This window comes from Centruroides vittatus, unplaced genomic scaffold, assembly GCF_030686945.1.
Source record: "Centruroides vittatus isolate TY-2023 unplaced genomic scaffold, ASM3068694v2 contig_564, whole genome shotgun sequence".
Lineage (NCBI taxonomy): Eukaryota > Metazoa > Arthropoda > Arachnida > Scorpiones > Buthidae > Centruroides > Centruroides vittatus.
This window is the reverse complement of record NW_027122335.1, coordinates 1,314,768-1,341,223: the sequence shown is the minus strand read 5'-3', so window position 1 is coordinate 1,341,223 and position 26,456 is coordinate 1,314,768. Positions and strand designations below refer to the sequence as shown.

The window sequence follows — 26,456 nt, the reverse complement described above, 5'->3', positions numbered from 1 at the left end:
ATTCCCCCAGCAATGAGCTGGATACGTGGAGTTGTTCGAGTTTTCTTCCTGTGTTTATCACTTAAATAAAGGAGCCAGTTTCCCATAAGTCCATTTGGGAGGAACCCCTGGCATAAGGCCCATCGTTACTCCACCTCATTCTCTCAGTCCTGTTTAATATTTCAATTTTTTTCCACATTATCTTGCCTTAATATGAGAGTAGCGATTATGCTCATTTATCTACGCTGTAATTTAACATTATAACTGTAAAATGCGAAGTTAAATATAAAAATAATTCGAGAAAAAATTAAAAAAGGGGTGTTTTTAATCCAATGGTTCCGTATATAATCTAAACCGATAAATTACATTTCGTGATAAATTATGTAGACTCAATGGCTGATATATATTGCTATATATATTTTATTAAGAACGGAATATATTACACGCATAAAATATAAATTATTTTGCATATATATATATATTTTTTTTATTGAATAGTTTTTATTCGAATAGCTCAAGACTTTACAGATTTTACTGAATGCATCGATATTAGTGATTTGCATTAACCGAAAGAGGACTAAACTTTCTTTCAAAAATCCTATTATAAAAATTTTCCACCGGAAAAAAAGTATTTATTCTAGAAATCACAGTTATTTCTGAACATTCTTCGAAGAATATATAGGCTAGTGGAATAAATTTTTAGAAATTTTTATGCATTATTGGCATTCGATATAAAAAATTCGATCAACGAACATAACAAACTTGACAACTTGAACATAATTCGATTCTTCTTCCCATTTTTACAAATAAAACCTGATTGTCCTTTATATCTGCTTGGACGTCTTTAAATTTACTAAAGGCGTGCAAATTTTATCGGATTTCTGTTAAAAACTCGAATGAAAATGCATTTCTTTTATGATCTAACAAAGTATTGGCATGAACTATCCATTAGATTAATCTTGATAAAAATAGAAAATTACAATCTTTCAAATAATTGTAAAAATTTCTAAATCTATCAAAGCAGTTTTTATTTAGTGAAATTATAGAAATAAACTATTTTTTATCGCAAAGAGTATAAGGTCGAAAGCATTTTCCATACACTTTATAGGTCTACTGCGTGTATCTAATCTACAAAATAAGTTGGATGTCATCAAAAATATTAAAAGTATAGCATTTAATTTTTCTGTATATTTAAATTATTATTATTATTATTTTTTTAATTCAGAATATTGAACCGAGAATCGTTTTTAAGCCGAAAACTAAAGTTGATGAAATCGTATCCATCTCGTTTCAGTAAAGAGGAACTGGATGTCCTCAATATTGTGCGCTTTCCACACGCAAGAACAGGATTAGAAAAGAAAAAATGATTGATGAGTTCCTGTGTTGCTCCTTCTTTAAACTGCTGTTTCATCATTGTGATTGGTTATTCGTTATGTTTTATTCTTTTCCACGAGAGGCGAAACGTGAAACGTTGGTCTAGAGAATCCATCAAACGTCTCGTTTCGATAAAATTAAAAGAATTTTGTATTTCACTGATTTAAATAAGCTCAGAAATTCGACACTCGAGTTTATACCATACGAAAAAAAGAAGGAAAATAATAATAATAATAAACTGCCCATTCGTTTAACTTGTCTGCGAACAAAACAGTACCGGTTGTTAATGGCACAGTCGAAAATAATGTCAATGAGAAAGAGAGAAAAGGAGTTTGTCGCTCCCGACAGAATTTGATATGATGAATGGGAGTTTATAAAAGTTTGAAACAAGATTTAACGAGCGATTTATATAAAAATTAAATTTTGGAAAGTAAACATAATTTAGCTGCTCACCTTCCATGTATATGTCGTCATCTGATAACAGATGGCTGCCCTTTCTCGAGTAGCAGCGCCTCCTGACGAGGAAATTTTATACAAAAATTTGTATTCTCGTTAAATCATTTATCATTGATGCCTTTCACACATTACTCATTTTTTGATAAACTAATGCTTTTTATAGGATTAATTGTATTCGCTATTCTGGCGTGTCTCTTTCCTGAATAGAAGTTGATGATAATCTTCGAAACTAAAAGAGAAACTGGTGAAAAGTTATCTGTTATCTTTCCTATAGACAAATAAGCAAGGATAACTGTTGATTGGATGTGATTGCAACAATCCGATCATGTCCCAACTAGAGCTAAACAGTGATGACAGGCGACACATCTTTCATTAAATTGACGACGGAAGGATGTAATTGTATTTCCAGCCTACTAAATTGCCTGTTCTAAACACGGCATGACAATTTTTCCATTCCTTTTTTTTTCTGCCCTCCCATCGTATCAATCCATACAAATCGTCACCAGATGTTACTCTTCTTACTCGGCTGCTTCTACCAGCGGCCTAAGGTGCGGAATTTCTTTGCATACTTAATTCTAATTTGTAGCCGGACGGTTAAGCTGTCGCCCACAGCCATTTCGCACAAATCATATTAGACTGCCAGCAAATGATAGAAGAACCACCATTGCGGATATTCATCCGAATCTAATTACCGAATCTTAATGAAATCGAATATGTTACGTACGGTTTGGTACGAAAGTAAATTTTTATTCATCATACATTTCGGGATTCTCTTCCAAACACTTGGAGATAATAACAGCTTAGTGTTCTTTCCACCACGCAATCATGATATAAGAAGAGCAAACCTACAAAATAACCACAATCGAAGCCGATTACTTTCTTATCAAGTCCTTTTCTTCGAAATGTTGGTCGTTCATCTTCTAGATTTCTAGGATATGGTTAAAACAGGGCGTATCCTGGCTCCGTTGACCAATTCGTTGCTAGGTAAATGTCTGCAAAGGTGTGGCTGCCAAGAATATTCAAAACTGGCTAGTTTTTATGTTTTTTTCAGACATTAATGCAGTCGCCTCTCTAAATTTGGATGATCTTACCGAAGCCGTCTTCTGGGACGAATCAGTCAAATATGACGTTCCCAGCCTGAGAGGGATTTTGCACTCCGTCCATCAATTCCAGATTTTTGGATAGATATTTGTCTAATTAAGGTACCTATCGATTTAGTTCGAGATGCTCGATAAAACGTTTTGTTAAAGTTTATTTATTTATTAAATTATTCTCAACTGTATAATTATGGATGAATTTTTTCACTAAGAAACTTCGTGATATCCGTTGTCACGCACGAGTTTACAATGTGGCTAAATTTTGATGTAATTTACAAAAGGTTATCAATATTTATGTTTTAATCAAATTCGTTTTTAGCACGCTCACTCTATTCTCGTATAAGGCTCTATTAATACACGGATAAAAGAAGAATTACCCTGTTTTTTACTGATTTTTATCACGTTTTATTTGTCGAATGTCATTATTTAATAGTAAATGATCCGACAAGAGAAGAAGAAGAAACTTCAAATTAATAAAAGAAAAAAAACACACAGTTGATTACAGATATCTATCAAAAAGACACAAAATCAAACTTAGTGTAGTGTACAGATAGTCCTCAACACTGCAAAAAATGAGGATTATTACGGTTCTAGCTTAAGCTTTTAGGAAGTTAGAGAAAGAACTGTAAATCCACCATTCAGAAATCCTTCTCTCTCTCTCTTTTTTTTTATTTTGGCAATTTTGGAAATTTCTAAATTCTTCACAATACCGACATTTAAAGAAAGCATCGAAGTCAATTTCTTTTTTTATTTTCGAGACATACAGTATATCCTTAGCCACAGTTAATATATCTCGAATAAGAGGAAGTTAACCGTATTTTAAAAAATTTCAAATATCTCCGATTTGCTCCTGTTTTTTTTTTTTCAAAAACACAATCGACTCAGCATTTTATTAAATTTACAAAATTCAGTGTTTGCTTTCCATTTATGGAATTGGTAGCGTTAGAAAGAATTCCCGGTTTCACCAGCGATCTTTACTCGTTTTAGATTTAGAAACAGAAGCGCGAACAGGTGAAGAAAAATCCAGGTATAGTCACGCCACAAGGCACGTAATAACTTAGATGCTGAGCCAGAATAAATTTTTCCATATCTGATACAATATAAACCGTGACAGGTGGCGATTCACGAAGTTAGTTTTTTCATCAGAAGTTTTTAAGTAGTATTCTAGCTTTTTACCCCCCCTTCCGGGTAAAAAAGTGTGTAAATTTGGATATTTCTTTTTCATATTATTCTGTAAGTAAATTGACTTGTGAGTGTAGCATTTTCTATGTAAAATGAAGCTTTATTTGGCAGGTGATATTTATGATACGAAGAAAGAAAAAAGAAAAAAAAAGCGAAGAAGTTAAAAGATGAAAACGTTATAGTAAAAAATACATTCAACCCACACGAAATTTTCAACATAACGAGATTCTACAACGTTTTATTAATAAAAAAAAAAACATATAAATTGTGTGCAATTATACTGTAATGAAGAATTTTATTTGTATAATAGACTTTTATAAGTTATTTTCTAGCATAAAACAGAATTTTGAAAACTCTATTATAAAATTTTTGAGTTAAAATATTTCATTTTTGAAGTGTACTTTATTTTCTTTATGATTAAATCACTATAGTATACCATTTAACATCGTTAAAATTTGTACAGAATAAAATTAGTTTTAAAATTGTTTTTCTTAATTTAAATAAAAATAGTTGATTGCATTTAGTAACTTCAAAACTTTAACTGTCTTTTTTTAATGTCGATTTAATGAGAAAATTCAAATTTTAATTAAATATTTAATTTAAAATAATTAATCCTTTAAGAGTTTACCATTCATTTTTCTTCATGTAAATTATTTTTCAATTTTTTGAGTTTTTCAGCTTATTTGATTATTGACAACGATTTAAATTTAAAGAGAATAGGGATTTTGTTAGTATTTATCAGTTTTTGAGAATTATTTTTAGTGGAATTCCACAAAAACTAGTTAAATTCCATTTAAAATGAAACTAAACAGCGAATTTTTAAAGCAAAAATAATATGAATTGATTTATTTTCATTTCGATAAAATCCTCGCCGAGTTTATAACAACATTTTACACTTATTGCAATTTTAATTAAATTTCCTATACATTAAACATGGACAAGTTTTGTCAACAAAGTTAGAAATCCAGAAAACTCAACTAGTAATCTGATATTTCTAGAGTTATCGATCTAGGAGCGGGTGCTACATAGAAACTCTGACCCGACAGAATACTTTCGACGGAAGAATAGAGGGTTTTTCCGACCTCTTAATCCTCGGGGACTCCGGCAAATAGACATCTTCCAATGTCAGAACTTGTCACATGTCCGACTGCAATGCCACAGAGACGTGGGGATGACCGTTTCGACACGAGATGTGAAAGTATATCTAAGTACTCTTCGAGAATTTATTAAACTCTGATAGAAGTAAATAAAATAATATATAAATTTATCATTTCAACTTGTATTTTTATATATATATATATATTTGTAATCTTTAAATACGATCTAGAATAGCCAATAAAAATCAACGACGTTTAATCTTAGAATAGCCAATAAAAATCAACGACGTTTAATCTTAAATATATATATATATACATACATCATAATGTACACGCATGAATTCACGTGTTCAACTAAAGCTATTATCTATATTTTTCATTGTTCACCTATCCGAAGAGATTCATATATCATCATAACAAAGTTCGCATGAATTCTTCAATTATGTTATTAATAATAAGGGAAAATATTTTTATTTATGCTTATATTGTTATACGCTGTTTAGGTAATAATTTTTCAACAAACTAATTAAATTCCTCTTTTGATTCACGGCATGAACATTAAATAGAAAATGTCATCTAAAAATGACTCAGTGCCCAGAAGAAACGACATATTTATAACGTTGGATGCGTTGCGCCTGCATGTTATATATGTGATTTCATTATTCATTCGCTACTTTCCTATTTGACGTTTAAGTGCACGAAACATGACAACAAAATATGCAATCAAATTCCATGCAGAAATTCTCTTCTCCATGGCAGAGCAGTAAATATCGTGGTTATCTGGCATTATTTTATTTTATTTTTTTTTATTATTACTTTCCATATTTGACAAATTCGTATTTGAAATTTTTAGAAGACAGTTCTGTCACACAAACTCGTCTGCAGTAGTACTTTTTTAAAGTTGACGTCTGCGAAGAAATTCTTAACATTTTCCCACCCTTTTTTTTTACAAGGGGTGAAGATATGGCGCGTGCTTTTACAAAAACAGAAATTCGTCGAATTAATTAAAAGAGATTTTTATAAGAAATATTTGCATTAATTCCTATGTGATTTTCTCGGGAGATGCGAAATGAAATAAGTGTAAACAATTTTTTGAAGTTTTTAAAAGTATACGTGTAATTGGATAAAATGAAAAATATTTCTAGAATAAAATTCTAGAAAAACTACCAAATAAATCAAATCTCGTTAAAAAAAATATAATATAATATTTGAATTAATTCATACGAGATTTAAAAAATTGAAAAAAAAATATTAAAAATTATATAAATATTCGAAAATTTATGATAGAAGCAATATAAATCATAATGTAATATCATTCGAAATGAAATGAAAAATGCATCTATATTAATTTATTTTTTATTTCTTGTATATAAATATGTAAACATAAATATATTAAACTGCTTTTCATTGCTGATAAACGTAACTCGAATAAATATTTTCTGTTTTAAGTATTTATTACACGTTAAAAGAATATTTATTGCATCTATTTTAGATAAAGCTGCTACGTACAAATATATTTTCGATTATTTTATATGATCTATAAGACTATCGAGAATTCTGTAAGAAGAGAACTTCAGCATCGATTAAATTCTTCTATTATGAAACTATATTTATTTTTTCGTATGCAAAATTAATTTGTTTTTTCTTCAAAAATATTCGATGCTTATTTGATTTAACTAAACACGAGGCGATAAATACATTTTCTTAGATATTATACACCTTTAATCTCTTCTCTCTCCTTTTGTTCGTGGAAGGGGAGAAAATATAGGAATTATTTAAAGATACAGTTTTAAAGTATGTGTAAAACGAAATGCTTAATTGAAAAGTTTCTTAAAGCAAGTTTTTATGGGTTATAATTTGTGTTTATTTTTAAAAAATAAAAGAAAACTTTTGTAATTTAATTTGAAATTGTAGTTATATTAAAATGTTTCGAAATTCCGATTAAATACTTTCATTCGAAACATAATTGTTCCTTTAAAATTATCTTATTCGAAATGTGATGCGGCGAATCATAAAGTTCACTTATTCTGATACATTACTGGAGATGTAATTAAAACGATGAATACTCGAGTTTGTTATACGATGCACTTAACTTAAGGAAACGCAAGATTTACTGGGTTTACGATATCATTTCAATGTACAATGCTTTAAGCATCTTCTCGGTTTGAACAAAGTTTAAGATTGCAGCCTGGCGTATTTTTAAGCAAGAGCCCGAAAGTGATTTAGTGGGGCCAACGCTTAAATTTCGAAATTTTTTGACAGTTTAGACAAAAATAAAAAGAAAAGCAATCGAATTTCTAACATTTATTTTTACATATTCTTTCAACGTAACGTTTATTCAATCTTGTACAACTATTGTTTTATAGTATTCATATTAAATTTCCATTTGGATGAGTCGCTCTGATGGAAATCGGACATAAACCTTTTTCCGAGGGGGAAAAAAACCCGGAAAAAAATTCCATCATAGAGGTAAAGTGGTCTAAATTCAATTTCTATCTACAGTATATCGTTCTTTTATTTATAATGTTTGAGAGAAACAACAAAGTGGAACGGTTATGAACAACATTTAAATTGCTCTCCCAACCGTTAATTATTCAAAACAATTTGGAAATTTAGAATTAAAAATAAATAATAAAACCTCGACTAAGTTCTCTTTCCGCACTTCCCACTTAATTTTGTTAATTGAATTAAACAATTCAATTAGGGATTTGTTTTAAAACATTGAAAAATACAAACAAAATACTGCAATTACATCTAGAAAAGGAACACACAACTTTGTTAAATGCAAAGTATCACTTGGGATTTTCTAGTTACAGATGGAGTGGTCTAGAGACATTATGACAAACATATCTGTAAGGCGACTGTTCCCTAGCGAGATTACAAAGTACAGAAGTGGAAACTAATCCCTAGGTTTCACAGGTAATATCTGTTACTGGATGTTGAAAGAGATAAGAATTTTCATTGACCTGTACACCGAAGATTACACTCCATACAAACTGCTATTTAAACTAAAGATCTCATTATTAAGACAACATGTATATTGTTTATCTCAAGAATTTGCCATTCGACAACCTGATCCGATGCTAATTTCGCTTTGATTACCACTCATTGAATAGGCTCGATACCATAGGAGTTGGCCTAATGACCGTTCGCCGAATATCCAAGACGTTTTATTCACTATTCCTTCGCCAATTTTGAAAACGAACAAGTCAAATTACCATTTTAAAATCGGCTCTTCTACTAGACACGGATAGGATTTTTATACAATAAGAAAAGATATCGTTTACAAGAAGCGATAAATTTTAGTCGAAACATATAAAAGCAAACAGGAAAAAAAAGGAAGAAAAACGTTATTTATCATTAATCCTAAATAAAGTAAAAGTACAAATAATCACCGAATTAGAAGAATTGCAAACACATGGCTTTAATTACGAAGCGAATGCGAGTCAACGGAATATTTAATTGTTTAGCGAGCGCAGGCGTCCTCTTCCAGAAAATGCTTCTAGCTTTAACCATCAGACGGAGCCACGGTCGCTGGTGTTGGACGTAAGAGAAGCAGTGCAATGCTGGAGAAGCACAGTCGGGTATATGAAACCAAATAGTCTCTATCTAGTCTGAGGTAGCTCTGGAATATTGATCTCATGTTCGTGCGACCTGCACTTTACATTCGACTATTTATAAAAACTATTTCTAATTATTAATCAGGCACAAACGTATCCGAGAAACCGTCTTACTTCTTCGACTTCCTCTTTAAATTGGGACAGACGGAAAAGGTATAGGTAAGTCCCGATCGTTTCTCCATTCGTACATTTGATTAAACCATTTTCACGTTTAAAAATATATATGTATATATATATTTTTAATTATTTTAAATATAATTTCAAATATTTCCTCGTTATAAATTACTAAGATGAATAAAATTATTTAGTAATGGAATACAGAATATGGGGCTCGTGTAAGAGGTGTTTTAAAGGTTTCCGAAGCACTAGAAATAAATGAAGAAGTCGACTGTTGTGTCTTAAAATATGCTCAGGTATTGGTTTTCGTGATTAAGAAACCTTAGAAAAATGTTAAATTTCGGCGTAATTATAATTATTTTCTCGTAATCTTGTTATTAATTTATGCTGTTACAAAGCATGGCCGATTTTACCATTAAAACTAAGATTGAGGTTTCGATAATTAAGCGACTTCAGAAGAGAATCTTAATTGAAAAATGTGTAAAATGTCACTGACATTTGAATTTTATTATCGATTATTCTAATTAAAGGATGCAGTTTGTAGGTTGAACTGTAGTTTATTATGAAAGCAAAATTTCATTTCAAAATGAGGTTAGTTTCCGACATCCGATACTTCAGAGACATCCTATAGCACTCCAGAGAATAGGGTAGATAACAGGATTAAGGTGCTTGGTAGATCCTATGTTCTTCACTATATACGATTGTAGTGCTGTTTGTATGTTTCAATAGTCGAGATAACTTAAAAATTTCTTTTTAGTTTGACGTAACGACGATAAGATTTGCGTAACGCTTTCTACCAAATGTATAATTACGACAACACGAGAATAAAACTGTTTTCGATTGTGTTTAAAAAGTAATCAGCTCTTTTAACTCGAAGAGTTTCTACATTGTCACAAGTGAAGAAAATACGTAAAAATTCCCTACTGCTGCATTTCTTCAGGTGAATAATAAATGTAAATTGTAATGATACGAAAATGATTCCTACAAAAACTTAAATAACGAAAAGGAAGAAATTTATGTTTAAAAAATCGACTAATAAGTCTGAATTATTTCGGTGGAAAAAAAAGAGAAGAAAGATCTGTGTGAGAAAATTAAAAATAATTAAAATAAGCAAAAAAAAGTGCACGGTCTTTCAGCGTAAGTGCTCTCTTTAAGATCAACCGCACCTTTTTTTGCAGCGGTAAGCTCATTGGAGAAGAGAGATCGAAGGGATTCCATTCCGACCGAAGACGCATTGTTTACGCACTTCTATGCACAAAGTACGCACGCTATGTGCAATGACTGGCGCCTTCATGTGGAGGGCTGAAATATTTCCATCGATTTTTCGCAAAGTTCAGAGCGCTGGAAAATACCTCATTATTCTGTGCTGCTTTAGCAATGTCTCACGCACAACCGCTATTCGCAGTTTGCGTTATGCAATGTTTGTGTAGCAATCACAATCTACTTCTTTTCGTGATATCACACACCGCGACATCAATACTGGAAAATTTCATTTTTAAATTACAACGATAATCCCGAATGGTCGACGTAACAGAAATCATATACGTAGAATGATACGAATACATATTTTCGAATATTTCTCAAATCGTCTAAATAAAAAATAAATAAAAGTAAACAAAACATTTATTACCAAATGTTACAATTGGCTTAAAGTCTTAAGATCTAAGTTGTTTTCGTAGAGTTTACAACGTCACTCTAGAGAATAGCGGTCCGTTTAGAGAATTGGCAATTCTGTGAGAATAGCACTGGAATGTCCCATCTCCAGAGCAACTTGCTTTTCTTTTTTCATTAATTAATCCGCGGGATCAACTTTTGTTAATCTTTCCTCCCAAACTATTTACCAATAATATATGTTAATTCCAAAATTAATTATATTTAATTAAATAATAAAGCAATGCGAACTAGCAACAATGACGCAAGTACAAATTGCTCCTCGGTTAAAATTTAAAATTGTCTCTTCTAATGAAGCCTTTTAACAATTTCAGTCCAACACAATGTTATTTTTAGTTTCTTTACTAAATAAGCTGTTTAAGCGACATTCCGCCGCGGCAATTTCTTCATTTTTTTTTTTTTCTTAAACAAAATTTTAAATTTAGGTAATAATATAAATATTTAAAACGCTTTGAAAATTAGTTGAAGTTAAGTACGTTTTTAAATTATAAGACTCGAAATTCGACTGTGTTTTATTGCTGTCTTTATCTAGTCTTGAAAAATAGCCATTTAAGGATGGGCTATTATTAATAAACGACGCAATTTTTTGGAAATTTATTAATCTACTCGAGTATAAAATTATTATTAAGTGTAATTCTTTGTATGTTGAATTCATAAAGTACTTTCGAAACTCCGCAGATGTTAAAATTTCACGTAATGCATTTTTTCGTAATTTTCGAACTTCAATCAGAAAACATAATTTCCATTAAGGTAAAACTCTCGTAACATCTTGATTAAATTTTTTTAAGAGTAGAATCCACATTTAGCTAATTGCTTCTCTTATTCATTGGCTTCTTCTTCGTTTTTTTTTTTATTATTTAAATAGAGGCGATACGAAACAGTCGATTATCGACTGGTCAATGTATATATATATATTTTTTTTTGTATTTTTCGATTGTTTATAAGACTAATTTTCGCTTAGCGGATTTGGACGATTTGGTGGGGTTATCGTTCATTTATCTGACGTTGTGGCGCTGATGTTCCATATACAGCCTACTAGTCGATTGCAGGTTTTTCATCTTTTGGCTTGCCTGTCACTGCCAGTTGGGGCTCTCACACTAAGACCCTGCTTCGATAGGGGAAGAGAGAGGGCCCGATAGAAGAGGTAAGCCGTACGCATGCCCAGTGCTATGACACTTAGGGACTCGGTGCGGTCTTCTCTATCATCGCTGGACAAACACATTGTCAAGAATTATCTAGCGGCACAACGGAGATACATCACGAACTAGACGGGGAGGAGCTGAACGTTTAGACGACACGATGCACTTTACTCTCTCTTTCCACAATCAGCCGAATCAATAAACATGTACGGTCCGTTTCCCATCAAATGATCCAAGTTGGACTTTTAGATTTGTGACTGAATTTTTTTTTTCTTACGTCATCTATATATTATTTCTTTAGAATAAGGGAGTCGGATGAAGAAAACAAAATAAAATCAAAAATTCCATTTCTGAGGAGAAACTTTTATGTTACTGGATAAACAAGATTGTGTTGAGGGATTTGCGAAAAATACGGAGATATTTTTATGCAAAGTTTAAACATATTTTTCCGACTTTTCAAACGCCGCAAATTTAAAATATAATACTTCTTAAATATTTAGAAACTCCGAAAACATTATACAATTCAATTGAAGCCGTTTCGAATTCGTGCAAAATGTCAGCTTAAGATAATAATTTTTAATTCTTAAACATTTCTAAATCCATCTTCTTAATATTTTATTTTATTTTTTCTTACTAAATCATAAATCTTCCCGCTCTGTTTAATTCTATTACGGATAGAGATATCTTATAACACCGAATTGATGAATTACGTAATAATATTTTATCTGCATTTTTTAATAAAATATCTTCTAATAACTTCAGCTTATTTTTTCCCAACACAAAGTTTTCTATACATTTATTGGACGGAATGTTTCTTCCCATAAATTATATTTCAGCCTTTACAACGTTTAAGACATTTCGCTTTTTCTAAAATCCTTGCCAAATTTCCTGCAAATCGCCTTAAAATATTCAAGCAATAATCTTAAACTTCTCGAATTTCCCCCCTCCCCTTTCCTTAAAATGAAATGAATAAATATTTAATTTAATCGAAATAATTACAATAAATTCTATAAAAATAAATTATATATTTTATGCGTGTTTAAATGTACGAATTTACTGTTAAATTTAAAATAATAAATTGGCGAAGTATCACTCATTACACTTGATAAATATTTTCTTAGATGCATAATGAAAAAATAAATATTCTTTTAAATTATTTATCTTTCAAAAATATCAGAAATTATGCCTTTTTTTATAAAATAAATTACCTGTAAAAGTTATTTATTCGTTGGAGCGTTTAGGGATTATAAATTATCTTAGAAAAATTAGAATAGCAAAATATGTATTCCCCCCTGTCTATAAAACATTAGAGAATCATTGATATTGGACAATTTTTGAAAATTTAATAATAAAGAAATACGAAAATAATAATTGTAAATTTATTATATTATTTTTAATTTATAAATAATAATTACTATTTTTATCTTGTTTAAAATTAATAGATTATTTAATTCCCCGTGTGGAAAGAAAACACTTCAGAAAATTAGCTTCATATCGTCGAACTTACTATTAAAAAATCAATGCAGTCACCAGGAAACTAAAATATATTTTTTAATTTTTATATTAATATTAAAATTTGTTATTAGAAACGACATTTTAATTTAATTTAATCGTGAATATAAAAAAAATTATTATTTAGACTGAATTAAAGAAAAGAATATTATATTTTTCTGGTGTTGCTAATTCCGAAGTGGACGATTTTCCCAAAGAAAGTTATAAAAATGATATTTTCCGAGATTGTATTTTGGAACCTTATACACTTATTTGCGTGAATTTTGACAACTCATTAAAATATTTAAGATTATTTTTATATATAAACAGCGAAACTTTATCTTCATTGTAATAAACAATAGGAAACATAAAGGACGGTCATAGAATTTTAGTATCCCACCGAGTAGAATTACAACAATATTTTTTCTTGCACCCAGTAAAGTATGGCGGGCCAGACTATTTACGATCCTTGGCAGAACTCAACATTGTCTAAAATGTTCAAACAACCACACGTTTCCCTATGTTATGCCTCCGGGTGAAACAGGAAAAGACAATATCGAAAGATAATCTCGCGGGACGCATATGGTTATAGCATCATCTGAGTTATGAGTTTGTGCGTATACAAACCTTTTACATAATGAGTAAAGAAAACATTGCAGTCTTAACAGTTTATCCAGCGATCCGTGATTGTGTTATGGCAGCTCTGGACTATTGATCTTCGCATTCTCAAACTGATTCAGCCATATTCTCTCTCTGCCTTTCTCTCTCTCTCTGACCTCTCTTCGCTTTGACTGCTGAAAAACATAAATTGGACACTTTGAAAGCTGAAAACTTTATTACGTCCAATATACGACTGCCTTTATCTAGAATTTTGTTTATGTATACTAAATAAAAGTGGAAGGCGAAAATACGGAAAATTATTCGGTGACAAAATGTGGATAAATATTTAGATAAAGCAGTTTTATCAATTAATTTAAGAGACGTAAATTGCTTCAATTTAAATGCAACGAGTCAGCCTCCGAGATATTAATTAAATCTATCGAGAATCTTCCAAGATTATTACAAAGAGGCCATTGAATACGCCTCGGGAGTTTAACGAAAATAAATATAAGTAACGGTTTAATGCGATTCAAATTCAGACAAATGACACGATAATGAAATATTTAACCTTGAATCGCCGATCCCAAATATTTCATTTAAATGCAAAAATTCCGACTGCATTATATCATTATAATATTAATTAAACGACCGATACTAATATAATATAGAAATTTTAGGACTCTCAAGAATGTTAATTAAAATATACTTCCAAATAGGAATTTAAATTAATTCACACAGCATTGATGGATTACCGCACTCAACAACAGCTAAGGATAGTGCGTTTGGGATGGATGCGTCAGAAAAATCTCGACTCTCCATATTCGGTTTGATAAAAATTTTCGATCATTATAGATGTGTAGCGTTGCTTGTTAAAAGGCTTTTTGTCGGCCCGGGCGGCTGGTTAATTTTCTTGGAGTGCAATCCCCTGCAAATGCTATATTGGAAACGGACTGCCACAGGGTTAATCATTAAGAACGGGGTGAAAACATTATAATGGATACAATTGTACAGTCGGAGACGTAGGGTTCTCCCCTTCTCACCACGTACTTAAATATTAATGATCCTCGGGGAATCGACGAGGGATTGTTTAATCACAAAATTCCAAGTACCTCTTCCAAAAATTAAAGTCGTTTATCAACGTCGAACGTTTGACCATTTCTCCCTATAGAAAACCACCTTAGAGAGAGTGGACCATGTCCACGCTTATTCACCCTGCTCGGGGTTGTTTATCTCCCGAAGAGGACTCAATTAGGAACCCCATCTGATCAGAGTGCTCGCTTACATTTCATGATTTGCTTCCTGCAGATGCTGCATTATTCTTGCTTGGATAGGCCCACGTGTTTGGTTAGATCTCTTTCAAAAATCCATTAATATCGCATTACAGAAATAAATTAAATGTAAAATTGCTGTTTGGCAACTTATAATTTAAATATCAGCTACAGTATATTTAATCGCTTCACGTTTGACGAAATGTTCTTTCCGTGCCGATCTTTAATTTCGTCGACTTTAACGAGTCAAGAAATGTCCTTTAACGGATTATTTTTTTTAAAAAAAACAAGCAAAAATACTATTTAGGAAAATTAGAATTTCAATAGAGGAATACAACATTTTATAATACTCTTTTACATTGGGAATTAAAACACGGAATACTTGATAATTCGACAAACAGAAATATTAATATTGACTATTCTCGTACAAGTAATTATCGAGGTTCTTGTATTGACTTTGAAATGCCATTTTTATGGAATTCTTCTTTTGTTCCATCTTCTTACCTCTTTTTCTGTTTCCCATCAGCATGCCTTAAAAATTCACGAGCCGCTGTGGAGTTGACGAGCAAAACAGATCGATAAACCAGAAATAGAATGTGTAAGTCTACCCCCTTGACGTCACAGCAACATTCGCTTACTATTCTCTTCCAATCTTCCTCTATTCCTCTGGTCGTCTTCGGTCACATCCGGCCCACGACACGTCACCAATCATGTCGGATTAAACGTTCTTGCCAATGGTTGGAATATTTCCAGACAAGTCTTATCGAAAGCGTAGAATAGGTGTTGGAATAATTATTGTCGCTTGTCTGATCGAAAGGCTTATTGTGCCAACTCGTTTTTATTAATACAACATTATCGGTAAACATTTTCATCTGCAAAGCAATAATCTTATCTCGCTCGCTTGCTTAAATGATATCAAACAAAGTATTGATAATTCCACTTGCATCAAATGTCGATGAGTTTAAGCGCTTTGATTCCTCCGTAGAATTTTTTAAATAAAATTTTATAAATATAAAAGTGAAAGAGTTTTATCTGCTTTTATTTATTTATTGCATTTAATTTTGTGTAAGGAATTCAGGAGAAAGGCTTTCAATACAAAAAGTAACTTATCTGAGTTTCTCAGATTTCGGTCGGGGGAACAATATATATAATTCAAAATCGTTTACGAAAATAAAGAGCGCGGAAAGAATAGTACAAATTGAGAAATATTTTCTACTAATCCTATATCTTCTATTTTGTGAGGAACAAATCTCTAGAATTGAATTGGGTAGCGAGTGAAACACGCCAGGCCTCCGATAATTCAATTACAAGCACGAAGAAATCATTGAGAGAGTTGGGAGCAAAGTCAAGAAAACATAGAAAGGACAAAATGCTATACCACTAGATAAGATTAAGCAGAGATGCTAAAAGCTTCTAGTGACAAGATAGAAAATTCTCTAGAAAAATCATTTTGCGAGCTGCCACCCAAAAAGTAGAAGTTCGGCTTGAAAAAAGGGTCTATTATGACTCTCGAGAACATTTTTTTTTTCCTATCACAAAATGCCTTTGAATAACGATATCCTTCTTAACGACTCTCCTCGTTGGTATCTTTATTTCTATAATGAACGAAGATAGTTTAGTCGTGATGTTGCGTGGCAGAGGTTATTTAAACTTGACAGTTCGCTAATATGATAGTTCGGATGGAAAAGAAGAAATTCTCTCGAGAAGATATAAAACTCTGCATTTAATGGTGAATAAGTAAAATCGATATTCGATGCGGAAACAATTCGTTTTTATTTTTATCAAAACTCTTAAATATTAACTTTCGCATGTTTCCATATCTGTAACTGCAAGGTCAAAAAGACGAATTCACGTCTTCTCTTTGTCTTTGTGAATATTTCACATTATATCAATATTACATTTCGTGCATACAATACTAACGTATGACCTTTTCTATTATGACTAGCCCGAAAATTTGTTTCTATTCTTATCCAGTATTGGAATACATTTGATACAACCTTTTATTAAAAGATTCTTTTGTCAAAATAACATCGAAATGAATAAAATTACGCACTTTTAATCGAATGTGAGAGTAAATCCTTGCCAAAATACGAATAATATTAAAGATATAGAGACGTCTTAATAGTTTGGTAAATCCTTTGTATGTGGTAACATCCGTCAAAATAGAGTTCGTGATCCTCTTTACAACTTCGAGCGCTTTAATTATTAACTCTCAGTTTATAAAGACGTATTGGATCGTCTTCTGCAGAACCCGAAGAGAAAATTCTATCTCCATGTTTCATTTATCAACATAAACAAATGATCGGACTGATTTGAATAATCACCATAGTATTGTTAAGCATGTTGATGTATTACGGAAGTTGGGTTGATATGAATTATAAAGTCTAGAAATAAAGTCAAGATGAATGTTATCATCTCTTTAATAAATTTTAAACCAAAAATAAATCGCTTAATCATAAATTTCGTTATAGAGAAATTAATCGCGGATTAAATGTAAACTAATTTTATACTCAATTTAAATCAAATTTAATTTAACAAATTTTATTTGTTATAATTGTCAAATTTGAATTATAAATTTATAAGAATAAAAAAAATGATTAATTTTTCTTAATTTTCTTTTATTTGATGTACGAAATGTTGGTTGCACCACCTTTTTCAACGAGATCTTCTCACTTTTATGACCAAAACGTAATATAATTGAATTGTTTTTATCGAATGCAGACTTTGTTACATTCCGTAGGGCTTAATTTGAATATCATAATTTAGGAATACCTCATAGATCGTTATCTTGAACAAAATTGAATTACAAAAACGAGTTCCTACCTTTTCTAATTCAATTTTGTCAGATAACAACTATCGGCTATCACAAAAAGCTTACTGATATCAAGTATGAGAAGTGGGTTATAGCAACTATTTCGGCAATCAAGACGTTTCGTTATCAACTATTTTTTTTCTAATTTTTTTTTTCATAGAATAATTTTAGAAACAAAGGTATGTGCATTAAGGTATTAGCATCGTTACAAACGTGGCAATTTATTTTTTTTATTTCGACAAAAGAATAATTTGATTTCTGTAAGCTGAAATGTTATTTTTAAAATCAAATATCTTTCGAAGTAATACGATTAAAGTCTCGAAACGTATTATTGTTTTATTTTTGTTTTATGAATTATAAATCGTTGTAAACAAGGGCGATCAATCCGAAATTGACCGTTAAACAGAGTAATACTTTAGAAAATACAGCGATATTATCAGATATATTAATTGGACAATTCGACCGAATCATAAGACACCGAATAAAAACCTCAATCCTGCTAATTCTGGTCGAAGAGTATGGAGTTTGGTTCGTAATTAACGTCCGAGTCGTTAAAACTGGACTCTGTTGTTAAAGAGTTTATTACTAGCTTTCATCGGACTAAAGCGGCTTGAAGGAATTGTTTGCAGTCAACTTTGGATTTAAGGTCTAGAAGCAACAATAGGCCAAAGTCGACAGCCACCTACTGACAGATCTCATTTAGATAGCATTCAACTCTAAATGAATTTACTTTGATTAAGTCATACGAAACCATTCCTGCATCTTTCTTAAAAACGAAATCGCAATGTTTATCTCTCCGGGGATGCCAAAGAATATTCTTTTTTTCTTGTGTTTACAGCCTTGTTTAATAGCTAAAAACACTTTTAACTACTAAATGTTATTAGGTGCCAAGTCATTTTATCCTTTCACGCAATTTATCTACTTAATCTTATCAGCATTTTCTTAGATAATAGAAGTTGTTTTTGGAAAGTTCGAACAAAGATTGGTATAAACCTTAATTATCATTGCTCCGATTCGGATATTTATTCAGATACGGTACTAAATTATGCGGGACGAACTCTGTAGGAAATTCTATTCTTGAAAGGTCTCGAAGTGTACACAATACAATATTCTAAAATACAAAGAATTGTTTTATTTATTATAATTAAAAAAAAACAATTCTTTGTATTTTTTTTAAATTTGAATCGAATCTTTAATTCCCCCTTTATATGCATTTCTCTTATTAGAATCGGTTTAAAGAATTTCTTTTTTTATTTTATATGAAAAGAATTTTATTCTTTTAAAATGTTTAAAATCCTAATTAGAAATTTAAATCCATTCATATATTAAATTTTACACGAAAATAAAATAATTAAGAACTTTTTTTTAACAATTAATATTGAATATAATTAAAGTTTTAAAGAAGAGTTTAAAGAATTTTTATTAGTGTTAATTAATTAATATGATAATGTACTGTACAGTACATCTGGAAGGGAAATGCGTGGACAACGAACAGCGAGAATCAATTCGTGCAGTCGACATGTTTAACTTGCGTACTTGCTGGGGTGCCGAAGTGATAAATTTTTCTTCACCTGCAATCGAAAGAAGAGGTTAAACCTTTTCAAGAGTTGATAGTCAACACTTTGTTGACATGAACCAGTTTCTTATTTGCTCTCTTTCTGGTTTTCCACTGGTATTGCCCATGCGCTACTAGACTCAGTCAAGAAAACTCTCTTGAATTCTAAATAAATATATGTAAAAAAAAGAAGTGGAATAATACATTAGTATCCCTCTATAGATTTCAGATTTGTGGTCAAATTTCTTCAGGGCTAAGTCGCCATAACTATATTTATAATATAATTTTGATTTATTGGTGCATGTCGATGTTGGAAACTTCCAGCCGACAGCATGTTTCAAAGTGAAATATGGAAGAAGTCGCGGTTCCTCCAATGGTTAGTAACTTCCTATAACTTTCTTGTCGACCATTTCGGGTTTAAAATCTATTTTTTTTTTTTTTTAGAATTATTTTATACCATATATTAGATAATAAAAAATATTCATTATTGTTTTCCTTGAATTTGATTGCAGGAAGAAAATACACTGCAATGTAAAATTCATGAAAGACCACATTTATTCTTAGTGAATTATTGATAAATTTAATTAGCAATTTTTCTCTGTTTGTTCGATTCAAAATTTATTATTTTCTGCCTAATCTTACTCTTGATCTATATTACATGTTGGCGACGATTTATGTCATACGAATTATAAATTTCTAATAAGTTCTATATAATTAAATTGTTTCGAACTAGTCATTTGTTATATCATTTAACTAAATATCTAATATTTAAAAGATATTAAAATCGAAAATTCTATAAAAATAAAGAATTTTCAAGAAGTAACGACGATAACCTTTAATAGGAAACCCTTCCGAATGTATTTTTATTATTAAAAAAAAAGGTAACGTAAACTTTTTTACGATGAATCTTTAATGATAAAATCTATTATTAACAGAAAAATAACCACAATTTATTATTAAATAAATTTTAACTCGTCAGGATTTATTTGTGTAGTTATCGTTTCTTCTCGAACAATTTCAATCCGATTTATAATCAGAAAGTTAATTGATTTTTATTATTATTATTTTTTTTAATTCTCGTTTTATAATTATTTTATACAGAAAATTACTTTCTACTATAGTTAAATAAATAAATGTTTAAAAAATCAAATGTCGAATTAAATTAAATTTTATGTGAGCCAAAGTCTCTTTGATCGACTTTAAGTGAAATTCAAATTATGATGTAACTGTGTACAGTCCAGAGACTGCATCTAAAATTAAATAATTGATTATTTTTAATCGGATTTTATGTGAAATTTTGAATAATACACAAATACCTTCCATAGACACTAGGCCTAAGAATGTCGAAGTGTACAGGTGCTTTGCCGAAGTTTTATATTTAAGAATATATTTTTCGATTTTGTTTTTTTTTTTTAGATATTGAAATGAAATGAATTTTAAATTTTTATTTCGAATTAGAAGCAGAATAATGCACGAAAGAGAAAATAAGTGAAACTGGACAGAAGAAAACATTTGGGAAAAATCATGAATTATGAGAGGGGGGAAAAAATCTACTTTATTTTAATGATCGATCTAAATGAATCATTTCCGTCGGTATTTTAATTTTCTTAGAAATTTTTCATTTTTCCCTTTAATTCTTTTTTATAAGAAATTGTAAAACAAGGGAAAATAAACATCTGGAATAATGGAAGATGATTAATTTTACATAAAAATTAATTAAACCAATTTCAATCTAGTGTAATGTTTATATTTTTAAAAAATAAAAGATCGCTTCAGGCGTCGATTGTTTTAGTTGATGGAAAAATATCTTATTAAAAGTTATTAAAATAACACCAGAGAAGAATTTTTATCAATTGTATAGATTGCGTATACTTAGAAGTGAGAGCGAAGTCGGAATATAGATTTTTTAAAAGAATAAATTTTTGTTGGGACTTGCGAGAGGAGAATTGTCTCTTTGAGTGACAAGTGACAAACTACGAACATTTGAAATTAAATTTGATTTTGAAACATTAGATTTATCAGATTTGAAAGAAGTCATTTCGCATGTCTTTTGCTTGTTGGAGCCGAGCTTCTCCTTCGTTTCCAAAATCTCTATGTTACGAGTTTGTTATCTAGAATCACGCTGCTCTGATTCGGAATTCAGCAAATTTATTATAAGTTGGTCATGTTCAGATAAAATAATTAAGGCTATCATTTTGTAGATGCACGGATCCGTCTGCGGAATGACATCTCATTATTCACACTCACATTAATATGGAAACTCCGCTTTTGTTGAAATTTATGTTTGTCATCGATTTTTATAAGCAATCGTAATGCACAACTGTAACAAGCGCATTAACCAAAACATTGGAAATAAGCTTTACTTATTTATTAAAAGAGTAGTTTTAGAAAATAATCAAAGAGGGAATTACCTAAATAAATTTGGTAAATTGTCTCACTCTTTATTTTGATATTTTATGCGTTTACATGCAATTACTTCGTATCATTAGTAGATATAATTAGCACAATTCAGAACTAAATTAATGCATATAATAATATTCAGTTAAATTCTAGCCTGGGTTAATACTATTCAGTTAATTATGTGTAAATATTTCAGTACTCGATGCAATCCTAGATGATAAATTTCTGCTATTTCGGATGCTCGTTTGTTCCCTCCTGCAATTACTAAGAGAAGAGACTTTAGCTCGTTATGATTTATATAAAATAATCTCATTCAGAAAGTTAAATATATAAATATATATATTATTTCTTCCTTCTAAAATTTCAGTAGGATGTTAAAGATTTCGAAAACTAAATTATTTGAAGTGTATTTTAGTTTTTGTGGAATGGCGGCGCCGGATTGCTGGCTATCGCCCTTTTGCTTCAATATAGAAAATGGCATATTCCTCTATGGTCGACAGGCTAATGATTACGATACTGGCAATGATAAACAGAACCGTCGGGCGAAAAATTACAGATGGGATGGCTGCAGCTAACGACGAAATGCCCACTTGAACGGGAAGTTGAAACTATTTACGAGTGTGTGCTGCAGAGTATGGTGCTGTTATCTTCAGTTGCAGAACCTTGTGTTTTCTGATAGTACAAGTGAACGGGAAAATTGAATGCAGCTTGTCATTGTCCGCGAGAAGACAACTTGCACTCTGGCTATCTCCTATAGAAATCCGACGCCTAATAATATCACCTTTTATTAAATGCTCCCGGCTATTTTGAATTTCGTACAGAGAATTGCTATCAGAAATGCAAATTACACTCGATAACTATTTATATAATATACGCGACAGTCTTATTTAATAACATTTGCCTAGTTATAAAAGTTAATAAACGTTAGCAAACCTCGTTAGAACTCGGCAGCTTGAAACAAATGGTTAGATGCCTCATTTTTTAAATCAAAATTGTTATATTAATAGCCTGATATATTCTGTATTGTTTACATTTATTGACTGTAGTAAAATATTAATTAAAATAATTCATTTTCGTGTATTTAGTTCTAAACATGGCACTTCATTATTCCTAAATTTGCAAGATGTCTTCATAAAAGATCCTCACTGATGGTTTTTTTTGCTTCAAGGAACAAAACAAAAAGCACAAATTACTTTGTAAATCGTTCTTTTTTGATATTACGAAGAAAATTCAACGATATTTTATACCTTTTCAATTTAAGTCTATATATAAAATTTCGAAGCCGTTTTATATTATAATCCTTCAAATCGGCTTGTGCTCAGCTGGATAATGATGCGATGCCCTATATCGAAAAAAAGACGTCATTCTGTTTTAGTGACGTCAGTATTGATGGCTTAAAAATAGAAAACTTTATTGGTTATAGTTCTGCTCGTTGGAGCACACTGTAATTGAGGTATTGGTCCTCTCTTATATTAGTCCATTATTAAATATTTATTAATATCTAAGAAATAAATTTGAGCAACGATATATCTTTTCAAAACTTTGACTTGTTTAATTTTAATTTTAGTCGCTCGGATGAGAAATGCAATTACGACTTATTTGGATATGAAAATTTTCTTAAAATAAGTTTAAAATCAATCTTATGTTTATTAAATTATACAAAGTTTACACGATTAATCTAAGTGACTAATTGACTTTTGCAATGGAAAATTTTATCTAATCTTGAAATTTTATGCAATTTTCTAATAATAAAACGGCTCCAATCAATTACCAGATTAAGTTTTATCGAAAATTAAGGAAATGAAATTTCTATAACCCCCAGTCTCGAGCGATATTTTTGTCATTAAAAACACCGGAGGTGCTTAAAAGTTAAAGATTATAAGGATTATCGAGGATTATTACGGAAACATTCATATTATAAAAGATGGAAATTCTTTCGATATGACATTTAGAGCGGTTTTCACCGAAGATTTTTACCATTTTTTGACGTCCTATTTCACGGTGTCTGGATTCACCTGATGTCTCCTATTGTCCCTCTCAACTTTGCCACTCTGTAAAAATTCAATTAGTCACGGTTACTTTGTCTTCTTATGCGTTTCTCGGAAAGATATGGCAAAAGATGCCTTGATTAGTTTCTTCAATACGGAACCGTCCACTTTTTAGCTATGCTTTTCTTACGAATATTCATAAAAAAGCGAAGAAAAGAAATCGCTTCTGTTAATTCAAATATTCATTGGTTTAGAGATTCCTGCCTTCCAAAGAAAAAAAAAACATGCCATCGCATTCTTTTTTCTCTTGCCAGAGGGAAATGCAAAGAATATGCTGTCTTATCCGAAAATAGTGCACTCGGAGAAATTCCACAAAGTGGCTGAACTCCCCCTTGAATTCAAGGTTATTTAAATGGATGTTATTTCTTTACGTATACCATTGAAGATATTCTTTTACATTATCCACGTTTTTTCCTCCATTATTATTTTATTTTCAGTTATTTTCAATATATATTTTAGTCATATTTATTGTGTTTTCCATTAACATTGCTATTCTGTCAGAGCACAATAATAATTATTATCGGTTCTTATCGAAAATTTGTTTTTTTTTCAATAAATACGAAAACCCACATTAAATTAATAAAAGTTTCAGTGGCATTTGTTACAGCACAAAATTTATGGCAGATTGCTTCTTTGTCCTTCTTCGAAAAAAAAGAAAAGAAATTAAGTAAAAGATGTATAGAGCAGAAACCATAATTATTAATTTAAGAATGTTATCTGTCTTAATTGCATCATAATTAGGTTAGGAGAATTACCGAATGGGGGTTTAGAACATTACACTAGAGTATTGGTGAATGTGCAGGATTTCTACGCCGATATCTGATAGTAATGTCTGTGACTATACGTGACTTCTCTACTAACAACTTGTCTGACACACTTTGGGATAAGATCCATTGCAGTCTTATCAGGCAGTATGGGAACAGTGCTATTTTATGGCTTTACTGGTTTTTTCTGTCAGACATGCCGGTGACTACAGAGTACACAAAGGTTGCTGGGTTGTCCCAGTAATTGAAGAAAACGGAGTTTCAAAGGAAGAAGCTTGATACCACTGCTTCTTTGTCATTTAGAGCCATACATTACTTACTTGGTTTTGTGCGGCGGTTACTGGTTGCGTTTGCTATAAAAATTTTGTTCACACAACAATGCCCTCTCCATCCCCGGAGGTGGATGTTGCAAGAATAGATAATCGTTTCTTTCAAGTCGCAGTAAAAATGCGAAATTTATAGCAAAATACGATTTATAAATGCTCTTTAAACCTTACGATACTATTTTAATTTCGTGTTATTTTATTATATAATTGATTTTACTTTTCCCTAAATGCTTACAAAACTTAAATGTGATTATATGGCGTTAATGATTTACGACGGATTTTTTATACGACCATTACTTTTGATGTTTTCTTTTATTTATCAAAATTTTATATTGATACTTTTTATATTGATCAATAATGAAAAATTCCTGTACCAATCTATAATATTATATTACGTCTTCAAGTATTGTTACAGAACGTTTGTTTGATACCTTCCTAACGTCTCGGATTATTTTTTTATAAAGTATACTTCGCATTAAACTTGAGTGAAACTCTAATTTCATTTTCAATTTTAGAACTTTCTTCTCGGTGTACTTTAAAAATATCAAAAATAAATCGATTTAAACGAGTTATAATTAAATTATTTCGTGTAATTTGATAAATGAGCAATTTTTAAAGTTTGTAATACCTAAATAAAACATTGACCTATCCGTTAAATTTCTTAAGTGTGAAAGGTTTGCTGTGATTAATTTTGTTTGAATTCTCATCAGTAGACAAAATTATTAAATTCATACGAATGCAGTACCTTTTAAACGAAAGAGGAATTGAGGATTGAGCGCAATAACGATTATATACGAGAAAAACAGTGCAAACAAAACTTCTCCTCTATATACATCACACATAACAGGTTTATCATTTTTGCATCTCCATCGCGTTCAATGATATCCCCATTACGAATCTAGTAACCGGTGAGATAGAAATTACAATATTTATTAGTTATTGATCGTACGTAGTTTGCAGAGAAAACTAGAATATTGACTACAAACTGCAGAGGGTTAGCAGTGCAGATCATACTGACGGAGATTGATCCCCGGAATCTACCCCTGGGCTAAAATGAAGATTGCATCTTCATTTTATCTGTTAAATGTCGAAACTTTATTTTCTTTCAAAGAAAATCAGACTTTATTCTTAACCAATTCTACCCATCTGTCTCGAGCATCGCTCTGTTTGATTTATCATCCAGTCTGTCGATAATTCATTATCTACGAATGCTTATGTATAATTTTATAACTTTAAAACCGATTAGTAGTTAGTCCTTTTTACCATTCGATCCAATATTTTCCTAGAAATTACAGGAAAAACCATTATAGTAGCGGACAAATGTGCTATTTATAGAAACGAAGGAGGAGCAATTTCTGGTCAGTACTTTCTTTTTTTATATATAATACTGAACCGAACAAATTTCACAATAAATTACGGGAAATTTTTTGTTTTTAAACTTTTCGATAACTCATTTAAAT

The 26,456-nt window shown here is 30.7% G+C and overlaps 1 protein-coding gene across 4 annotated transcripts in view; it reads left to right on the top strand.

Moving 5' to 3' along the window:
• Window positions 1-8,705: 8,705 nt before the first annotated feature.
• The window catches only part of LOC136978963 (protein O-mannosyl-transferase Tmtc3-like), a 76,457-nt gene continuing 58,706 nt past the window's right edge, over window positions 8,706-26,456 (top strand). The window contains exons 1-3 of one of the 4 annotated variants that reach the window (XM_067274826.1): window positions 8,706-8,804; window positions 8,891-8,964; window positions 9,114-9,218. The gene's annotated coding sequence lies outside the window, so the exon portion shown is untranslated. Of the gene's footprint in view, window positions 8,965-9,113; window positions 9,219-26,456 lie in introns of all 4 variants that reach the window. The other 3 variants (XM_067274825.1, XM_067274824.1, XM_067274823.1) reach the window with 3 other exon arrangements.